The sequence below is a fragment of the Apis mellifera genome, linkage group LG13 (genome assembly GCF_003254395.2).
Source record: "Apis mellifera strain DH4 linkage group LG13, Amel_HAv3.1, whole genome shotgun sequence".
NCBI classification, from domain to species: Eukaryota; Metazoa; Arthropoda; class Insecta; order Hymenoptera; family Apidae; genus Apis; species Apis mellifera.
In genome coordinates, this window is record NC_037650.1 from 5,667,474 (window position 1) to 5,678,916 (window position 11,443).

Below are 11,443 nucleotides of genomic sequence, written 5' to 3' on the forward strand. Positions count from 1 at the left end.
GAAGAGAATGTCCTATCGTGGAGTGGAGCCACGGTGAAATGTGATTTTTCTTCTGATACCAGCGACGATATTATGTCGATACTTTTTGTTTCCTTTTTATTCTCTTCCTTTTTTCCCATCGAGTTCGATATACACGTGATCACGTGGCCAGATAGCACGATTACTGTCAGTCCAGTTCATATTTCAACGCACATTTTTCCACCCTAGGCGATATTAATATAAAATCGATTATCAATCACAAGCCCACCAAGTTTCGCTGCTACCGTTTCGATAGATAGTGCGGATCGTATGTCGAAAGTCACCACGTATACCACGATCCTTTTTTTCCATCGCCCGCCTGATCATGAACGACGCGAAGGACACGGTCTTTTAACCCGTTTATCTTACACGCGGACAGCGTGAACGGACAGTGCGATACCGTTTGGCCGGCCAGACGCAGCGATCGTAGGATCTTCACGAGAGAAGATGAACAATCGATGGATCGAGACGAATCTTAAACGAATTTCCTGTTCGTCCCATTAAAATCCTAGCCTAGGCAAGAGATTATCTTCCGCCGTAATTAGAGAGGCGAAAGTTGTAGTCTACGCGCGTCCTCGTAAATGCATAATTACCGCTTGTCTCCGCGTCGGCAGGATCAGAAGTCGGCGCGCAAGGAGGAGAATCTCTTACGATTACTTAATGTAAGTAATTGGCAAGAGCAGTGAGCAATATTACTTAAGTACACGAGTAAATCTAAACCGCGGCACGAACTCACTTTGAACTATTTGCGACGTGGAACATTTGAAACGCTGTTATATACGTTAAATCGATAAATGTTGACACGATCATTGCGAAATTCCGTGAGTATTCCGTACAGGGTCTCCGGTATCCAGCCGCGGAATCGAGCATTGCGTATGGTAACTGTTTAAGCATCGCGGTATTTAATTCTTCGTTGGACTTGCTTGAAAGAAGAATATCGATAATCCGATCTCTCGCTTCGAGAGGGGTAGGCGAACCAAATATTTGAACTTTAAGGATTCTGCTAAAAGTATTGAAAATTGGATCGCAGAGCAATATCCTTTTACAACGATCGAAAGGATATCCATTAAAATTTACGAATAAATGAAAAAAAGAGAGGGAGAAAAGAAAGTTTATCGATTATTATTTGTTCTCAAAGAGAACTCGCAACAAGTGAATTTTGTCATAGATATACGTGAAAAGGAACAACGAACGAAACGAAAAATTGCAGACAATTATAGATTTGCATTGGTAGCTAGATAAACATTCAGAGACAATGACAAACCACGTGCGCAGGAGTAGTCACAATGTGGATAGCAGGAAACAGATACGGAATCTAAAAAAATGTCGAGTCCGTTAACTATTCCTGACCAAGGCCGAGCAGAGTTGTTAACGACATTGTACGCTCGGTTGAGCGTTGCTCGCAGCGGCGGTTCAACATTAGTCATCCGTCAAACACGATGAAACTCGTGTTACGTGCATCCTCGAGATCTCATCTTTGAGTATTTCCCTCGTTTTCCATCCCACATCCTCTTCGCACCCGCTACGACAAACCTGTATATCCGCGATTTCACGCAACCTCTTTAACCGGCATTCTCTCTCTGTTTTCCTCGGCCAGCGATAGCTAGTCACAGATCCTTTTGTTCTCTCCGCCAGATGATCGAACGCAGGGGGCGATGGTCTCGAGAGTGGATCGTAAATCAGCGAAATTACACAGTGGCGTAACGGAAACTTAAAACCACCGCTGCTTTGGTCAAAACTTACACACAGACCGACTTCTAAGAACCCCTCGGATTTCCTCGAAACGAATGATTGAAGAATTCAATCGCTCTCGAGAAATTTCTCCCTGAAATTATTCCCGTCCCATGATTTTTCATCGATAAATCGCAAGTTAAAAATGAATCGAATGGAAATTCATCGTTGTTACGCGTGATAAAAATTCTCAAGTCTGGTAAATAATAAGTGAGTTCCGTCCAGTCGATCCATTTCTTTCGGAAGATGATTCTCGTTCGGGAGAAGCTGCGCTGTTTCGAAACGGTGAGCTCGGAGAAGAAGCACGGAGAGGGAACCGGTCGCTTCCTTCCTCATTCTACTTCCAGCCACGCGAAATCGGATCGGTAATAACGGTACCCACGGGGCAACGATAAATTCCCCATCCCCGTGCCGAGCTCTCTTGGGATTTTTCCCAACAACCGGTAGTTTCTCCAGGAGTTCTCGGACCATTGACCCACCTAAACACGGAGCGCGGCCGTCTCGAATCGTATCGCGTCCCGGCGCGACGTGCCGCGTTGTCCAACGAGGCATAAACAATCCCGGTACAAGCGCAGAAAGCTTCCTGACGAGTCGGCGGAGAAGTCGAAGAGGTGTTGTAGCCGGTCGGCGCAGGGAAGCATGCAAAAGACGACACCGAAAAACTATGGGAGAAAGTACCTGTGTGTCTTGGCGAAGGCTGACGAAGGGGGACGACCTTCCCGCGGTTCTCCACCATCCTGTCCAACCGCGTCTTTCTCTTTCCTTCTCTCCCTCCCTCCCTCCCTCCTTCCACCATCACGATTCCTTCCTTTCTCTCCCTCCTTCCCTCCCCTTTTCATTGCTCTCCTCACCACTAACCGCATCGCATCGCCACCAACCGATCCACGTACACGTACGTGGATCCACTCGCGAACGTTTCAACAGAAGATGTGGATGCGAAATCACGGGAAAAGATAACGAGGATACTCGTTAACGAGTTATATAGCGCGGATCAGACGGGAGTTGTTTTCCCTGCGGATCGAGAGATCGACTCTCCCACAGAGTTATATACACCTTTTCCATCTTTCCATTTCCAATGGAAAGGATCGAGTGGAGCGAAAAGGGTGCGAGCGGGCAAGGTTCGAAGGCAGAAAGTATACAACCCATCGGCGACCCCGCGTGTGACCCCACGACTCGTTGTCGGTTCCCTCTATATGGCGTTATAATCGTGACCGCGGCGCCGCCAAACCGGGAAGCTACTGTGTCGGATAGAAAATCGTCGATACGTTGGACGTTAACCGGTCATGAATGTCGAGGAAGCCGTTGGTGGATCGGGATGCGTTATGGTTAAAAAGCTCGGGTCGATGCCTGTCGACGTACCCGCCAGTTTTGTATCCGTAATGAACAATCGATGTCGCGATTTCAATCGGATATTTGTCTTGTCCGAGGATTGGAGAATGATGGCGATAGGCCATCTCGTTTCAAGGATGGTTTCTCTTTTCGGTTTCACCCGAACCTAATAGGCATCGGGTTAGATATCGGCAGGATTTCAGAATCATTTCCCGCGTTTCGACAATTTCGATTATAAATTCGATTCGAAGTATTTTTTGGAAATGTTCGAAAGAAGCCTCGAAGATTGATCCAATAGAAATAAATTATTGTAAAGAGTGTAAAGATTCGTAGGTATTTATATATCGAGGAAATGAAAGAAAAGCAAGAGTTTGTTTACTGCTTGCTTCTACATATTCGCTAGAACTTGTTGCTACTTCGTTGTTACGTCGTTTCAATAATTGGACAAATTCAATCGTTGTTTTATACGTATATATTTTACATATGTTCGTTTAATCTGATCAATACGAATTAGAATTAGAAAAACGTGTAACGCGTAACGATCAATCTTTTGACGCGATTTCGTTCCGTGTCAATGTCGCTTGTAAAACGATATAAATATTCGATTCTCATCTGGCCGGCGAATTGGAGATCGTAGTAACTTTCGGTCGATGCTCGTCCAAGGATGGTCTTGGTCTTCGACGCTCTCTCATTAGCATAGCAACGCGGAAACGCAGCGGTGGATGTACGCACGAAACTCGGGATCGCGTGGCTCTCGCTTCCACGAAGAGGATTCCATGCGCGTGTACTCGCGTCCTTTTGTCCGCGGGCTCGCGGTTTCGAATTGATTATCAGTGACGATAATAAAACGTGGAAATGTGCCGCAACAATGTTAATAACAGCTATCCTCTCGCGTCCCCGAAGATGTTGAGCGCGTTTCAAATTCTTGCCAAGAAAGTACCATCTTCTCCACGCGTCTGAGGTCTCCGTGGTATTCAAAATAATCCTCGAGGTGGAAAATACCTCGATAAGTTACACCTAGGAGGAAGACATCTCTCAAACGACAAATTTCAGTATTTTATACGGATTTTTGGACCGAGGCGCGCACGAAAATATTACCGAACCGAAACGAGTTGAAAATTTGGAAAATTCGTGCAAGAAATTTGCCTCGATTCGCTTCGTTTGTTTTCGATCTGCATTGTTTTTTTTTGCGATTCTAAACGGCACTTCTTCCATTTTTTTTTTCCAAATACAAGAATTAATCGTTAAAACTACCCCTCCTCCTCCTCCTCCTCCTCCGAAGTTCTATTATTTCTCGAACGCTTTTTATATATACGAAAATACAATGCAAATCTTATTTAGCCTGAGCGCGTGAGAAGAGAATAGACCATCGATCGATCATCTTTCTCCAATATAAATTCGTGACCCACATCGGGGAAACTTTTCGAAACGAAGAAGAAGAGAAAGAAGAAAGGGGCATCGCGGTTACTTGGCAATTAAATCATCCTCTAAAAAGTCGTTCCGACGTTCGAGAGAGAGGGAGAGAGGGAGGGAGAGAAGATAGAAGAAAGATGGAGGGGAAGGGGGAGGAGGGTGTTGATAGGAAAAAAGAAAGAGAGACACGGACAGATGGTCGCGTGGTGAAAGAGAGAAGGTGAGAAAGGAGTGGGCGCAGGAGAGACGACGAATACATTACGTACGGAGGAGAGAGTCGTTTCGAATCGTGTGCCGGGTCGATCGTCCTCCTCCGTGAAGCCGGCCGCTCGCTTTCCCTTTCACACGCGGCGCTAATCGCCCATCGTTCTCTGATCTATCGGGTGGGAGGAGGAGGAAAAGAGAGAGAGAGAGAGAGAGAGAGGAGGGGAAACAGAGAGGAAGAGAAACCTGGAGAGGCCGGGTGAGAGAGGAAGAGGGATAGACAGGAAGAGCAAGAGACATAGAGGAAGGGAAGAGAACAGGTAGACAAGAGAGGAGGAACGATCGCAGAGGATCGGTCCTGGTCCAGGGAGGCGAGAAGCGACGAGCCTCTTCGGGGACGAAAAAGAATCGTCTACCGTGGATGCGTGCAACTTTCTTCGAGCACGCTGTCCGATGAATTACGTAGGCGAGAGATGCGCAGAGAAATCATAATAAATGTGAAACGAGGAACCGGAGGTAAACCGAGAGGATGCATGAATTTCGGGCTTAGCGAAAAGAAATATCTTTATTGGTGAAATTTTAAATTCCTTTTTCAATTAACGCTAACATCTGTTAACGATTTCATGGATTTCATATCATATTGCACGATAAGTTTGATATTCGATCGTCGTACGAAATTGAAAATCATAAGGGAAAGTGTTACGTGTACACGTAACATGTGTGTATGTGTACGTACGTACGTTCCAATCGATAAGATTAAACGAGACACAGAGATAAGCGCAAAGAATGACGTGTAAATTAATTGAAAAATTGTTGGTATGAATGAAGCAATCAAAGTGAATCAACGCGTCCTAATAGCGGATAACGTTCGATAATCCTACTTTTACATCAGCCTTTGATATAAAATTAGACGGAACCTCAGAATCGGTTGCTGGCAACTGCCGCACACGAGGGGAGATACACAATCGTAGGTGGGAATCGTAGCCGCAATTCACCATTTTCCGATCGCATAATAAAATACGTACGCGTACAACGTGGAATCGATTCGACTGGTTTAGCTCCTGTTTCCATTTCTCGCGTTTCCTTGACAGCTCGGGCGCGCGCTCGTTGCGTATGCTCGTTATACAATGTTCCACGTGCGGTTCCGTTAAAGACTCGACGCCCACGCGATGTGTGTCGCGTAAGGGCTGGGAAACGACGGTGGCGCGGGGAAGTATCGGTGTTGCGGTGAAAATGAAAGTGTGCGGCGTGCACCGTTCTACCATTATTGACCACCGATCGGCTGGGTCGACGCTGGTTGCTTGGTTTATTAGCATTTTCATTCATGGGCAAAGAAAGATAGAATTAGCCGTCGATTTATGGCGCGAGGAGGGTCGCGCGTGGAAAAATTACAAGGAGAACGAGTTGTGTGTCCCGTGGTTAACGGACGCGTGTATCGCCGACTACCGACTATCGAACTTAAAAATGGTCACGTGTCGATTGGATCGCGGTGTACGGGCTCTGTATTTAAGCTCGTGAGCGGCGAAGAAACGAGTCGACGTTTCACCATGGAAACAGCCTGCGCGGCGTTCGTTCAACGAAGATTCATCGAGCATGCGATTAAAACAGCTCTGTAATTAGCATTACAGTGGTACACGATATACCGGCGTGTTACCGCAATCGTAAACAAAATATTAGCATTCTAAACGGCGATAAGTTACGCAAAGAGGGGATGTAATTATATTTACACGTTACTATTAACGTAATCAGACGGAGGAATCTGTAACGGTATAAAAGACGTGCACGTGCTTCGATCCAATTGTATCCATGTGTTGCGAGTCTTCGTAAGAATTCTTACGAAGAAGAATCGTTCGTTATGCGAAAGCTAGAGATTTCTATCCGTCATTTCTTCCATCTTTTTATTATCCCCCCCTCCCTTCCTGGGGAAAATCGAATCATACCGTTACGTAATTGTCGCCGATGGACGCGATAGAAAAGTAAACAGAAACACGCGGTATCGCGACACAATTTATTCGACTATTCGAACACTGTACCGTGCATTCGTATTTCCCCTCGTATTTCGAGAAACGATTTCGTACCCGCACACTCGTTGATCAGACACATCGCATAAATAATAATTATATCGCTGCTGTGCATCGTGGCGTTGAAAAATGTCCCTTAGAAACGAAACGAAAGTACGATCGTTTTTCATCCCGCTCGATCTTCCTTCTTCATCGGTGTTTGGTGAACATAAAAGGTGAACGCTCGTATTCTATAAATAGTGTTATAAACGTGCGTGAACTCTCGTTGCACGAATATCAGCGCGACACTCGACTTTCGTCTTGTAACCCGACGTTACACGCGGCCGGTGTTACGTAATACAGCATGTAAACCTCTCACCCTCGCCCAGGGTCTTCCTGACTACGGGAGAACCCATAACGACAACCGGTTCCTCCTCCTCCTCCTCCTCTTTCTCTCTCTCTTTCTCTCTCTCTCTCCTTTTTCCACGCCTCTGTGATCCGCTCGCATCCTTTATTCCCGCGATGGACCGACGAGCGAAACGAGCGCTCTCGAATTCGGGCTTAAGAACACACCGGTTCACCTCCTTGCACGTTCCTTGCACGATCCCCAGAAATGTTGACAGAGGAGGCGTTAATGGCGAAATTTATCTCTCACCTGGTAATCCGGCAGGTTAAAGTGAGTCACGTTGTTCTCGCAGAACGTGCATGATTGATTGTAATAGGTGTCTTCCTAGAGCTAGGCGCAATTTATCTTTGGTTCGTTGCCGGGTGAAGTGCAGAAAAGTTCAGGGGTATATCGTTCTATAGAGGGATCTATCGTGATTTCGCGGGGAATGTAGAGGAATAAAATATTGATATTACCGGAGGATTTATACGTCTTGATACGAAACATCCTAGGCGAGATAGTGTCCCCGCAAAGATATATTCCATCTACTTTGTTAATTGAGGTCAAACCGCCTCTACCGGTTACGTAACCATAACCGTTTCACCCCACCGAGTCAAGGGTTAATACGTAACATCGAGCGTCTTAATTCATGCGTAATGCGATGCAATTATAGAAAAACACCGCCATTAAATCAACGTGTTAAATTTAAAATCACGATCTCGTCCGTTGGTCGATCGTTCGACGAGGGGGTGATAAACGATCGTCTCAAGGCAAATTATCCAATCCCGGAACACTCGTATGTGTGTGCGTTTCTTCTGATTTTTCAAGCAAAATCTGGAAGAGGTCTGACCATAGACGACTTTCTAAAAAAAGAAAAAAAAGAAAGAAGAAAAAAGAGAGTATCCTACTCGTTCATCGTCGGGATCGTCTCGATTTCTTCGATCTATCGATTACGCAGTGCATCGTTTCTTCTCTCGAATTCTTCTCGAAGGGTATATAATAGGTCTGTAACACATGGGGCGTTTTTATGGCAACCTGACCGCCATTCGAATCAGGGGAAAAAATTTTTTAATCGATGAGCTTAGACCGCGTCGTAACGGGAAGTCTACATTGAGAGTGAAAAGCGATACAGGGGAGGGACGGGACGAGAGAGAGGTTCACTGGCATCCACGGTGCTTTTCCACTGACAGCGCATTATACGGGAGAAAGGTCATCCCACAACCTAATAAAAAATTATGCGCCGTACTGCTCCCAAGCAACGTTACGTACGGTACAATAATCTTCAGCAGGCGGCACAAAGCGGTGGCGAGCTAATTAAAGAAAATGAGTAAATAATTCGAGTTGACCGAGTGATCGTGAAAACAAGCTGTCGGCAGAAGAAATCGTATTTCTGTTCGATTGAGAAAGGGAAATTATATACGATGAAATGAAACGTTAGACGTTGTTTTTTTTAAATAATCGGGCGGATAGATTTTCCCACTTTGTCTAAAAAATTGTTGGAAAGAATCGGAGAGGATCGGAGAGACGATCGAAAGTGGCCACCGCGATAAATATTTATGAGCTAATCGAACAAGGAGCAGTTCCATCCGATTTCCTTGAAGATTCAACAATTTTGAATCTATCACCCAATTCGACACTGTGCCACTGGAGCGTGCCGAGGCAAACAACTTTTTTTTTTTCTTTTTTATATATCTCCTTGTATCTCTTTCTCTTTCGTTTTTAATGCAAAGCTAAACTTGTCACAACGTTCAACATACTGTCTCGTGCAACCAATCACGTTTTGATAGTCACGCCGGCCTTCGGCCGAGACGTCTCACCGGAAGATTCCGGTTTGCGGATCGATCGAACGACCTTACCTTCCCTCCCCCGGACTATCCTAGATCAGTGCTCGATTTACGAGTAACGAGTGGAAGAAGAGAGCTTTAAGCTCTCTCGACGAAACGTCTTCATCTCGCAACTATAACCGTATATACATATATAAATAGCGTAGACATAAACGTGTCTTTATCGTTCGATTGATCTCGGTGACGCGAGATTAACTCGTTTCGTCGAGGCGTAACGAGCGAACTGTTAGAATTTTTAAGCAACGGTGGCGATAAGATTTCGTTTCGAGGACGTTAATCGTGCTTAACCTTGCATGACCCGGCCGCTTCTATTACACTCGATCGATATTAATATTAAACACGTTTCGCCGTTTTATCCGCTTATTAATTAAAACGCAACCTCCCAAAGAGAGCGTGAACACATTCTCCGCGCTGAAATTCCTTGAATTTACTCGGTCAGCTCGGTAGAGGATCGTAGTCGTCGTCGTCGTCGTCGTAAGCTCTCGTTGCGGCTGAATTCTCGCCAAAGGGTCCCCCGTCCGGCGAACCGATCGAACGACCTTATCCTTCTCTCGCGCCCTCTTCCAGATCAGTGCTCGTTTCACAGGTGGCCGACACGATAGCCGGGTGTTTCGTCACGTGTCGAAGTGAGCTCGTCTTACGGGTGATTAACTGGGGCGACGTCGGCTCGTGCTTACGCCTCCGCTCTGCCACGCGTGCACCAGTCACCGCGGTTGGGGGTAGAGAGAGGACGGGGGCAGGGGGAGGGGAGTTGCGGGGGGTAGCTCGAGTGATGCATGAATGAAGGTTGCAGAGGTGGTGGAGTCTCGGTAGTCGAAGAGAGTGGAAACGAGAGCGGGCATCCCTCGACAACGAGGCGGTGAATCGTAGCCCCTAATCTTTCTTCCTTCCATCCCTCCCTCCTCATCTCCCTCTGTATTTCGCTTACCTCGATTATCCTCCTCCTCCTCCTTTGATCCAGGTCGTTTTCACCCCTACGTCTACTACGCTACGATCCACTACGCGGATGCGCGGAGGGGAGGGAGAAGGAATCGTGACGTAGTTTGTCATCAGAATTCCACCAGATGCATTAATTGGCATTATTTCCGGCCGCGTGATCACCAAGGAACTCGTCGAGGATTCCTGCGATGCGATTTCGTCGTAATCACGCTTCCGCGCGTCAATCCCGCGACCCGGTCCACGGTTGACGGATAAATGAGCCGCGTTTCGGATTGACGGGCGTAGGTGAATAATTGCGAATCGTATCGGCGTAATTAGAGGCCGTTTTACGGCTCTCCCCGGTGATTTATATCGGTATTTATCCGTCGGTGAATCGCGACGGATAAAGGAGGAGAGTGGAGATCGATCGAGGCTGACGGCGACACTTTCGATTGCCGGTTAACCGAGAGTAAGATCAAAAGGGTGAAATTGGACGGAACGATAAATAGGGAGGAACGATCTTTGTGGATAAGGCTTCTCTCTCTCTCTCTCTCTCTCTCGGCTTCCTTCGTTTTTTTTAATCGACCTGGTGGAAGTACGCTATGCATTTTGTTCCTACCGTCCTACTATGTTTATACAAAGTATAAATTATCGTTCGCCATGGTCGCGTGTAACGCGTTGATACAAAACGAGCAACTCGAACTGCAACTCGTGTATCGATTTCCTTGTTTACGCAGAATTGCTTCATTCCGTAAAAAGCGAATAAAATTTTGTAACGCACGCGCCGCTCGACCGAGCATTAAACGGAGAAAAAAAATTCTTCGATATCCTGATTACATCACTTTAACAGTTTAACGAGAGTTTTCCTCTCTTCGTGCCCGAAGTATCAATCAAATTTCTATTATACGTTTAATCATCTCGTTCGATCATGATTAAACGTAAAAAAACATGTTGCAACGTTTATTTCGACGATTATTATCCTTCCTTTCGAGTAACAACGAGTGTTGTATTTATATACGCTCGCATCGCTCCGATAATTTTCTCGAGGGTTAATAAACGACATTGCCAATGTTCCATTTCTATCCGTCAGTATCCAAGGTCCGTTTTAACCCGCGTCTCATCGATAATTCAAACGAGATCGTCGGTGCCAAGACACGCGTCGCGCGCGACCACCAGCTGAACTCGATATATGAACGGAAAACGGGCCAGGAGAGCGCCAAACGCGGAAAAGAGACGGCCGCGGAAGATGGAAATAAACCCGACGGCTGTGAAGTAGAAGGTGTCGAAACGTAACTAGCTATCGAGGGCGAAGGGTGCAACGGAAACGAGATGTTTCCTCGAGGAAGGAATGAAAGAAAAAAGAAAGAAAAGGAGAGAGAGCGAGAGAGAGAGTGGGAGGGAGGGAGTGGGAGAAAGAGAGAGAGAGAAAGAGAGATCGCAAAAGAAAAGAGGAAGAGAAGAGATGATCCGGTATATAACAGTGTGTTGGATCGGGTCGGGTTAGATTGGGTTGGCTTGCGTGGGGTTAGATATCCGGGTGGAGGGAGATGGTGATCGGTAGGTGGTGTGCTGACGTCATTACAGCGGCATCATCAGCCGCG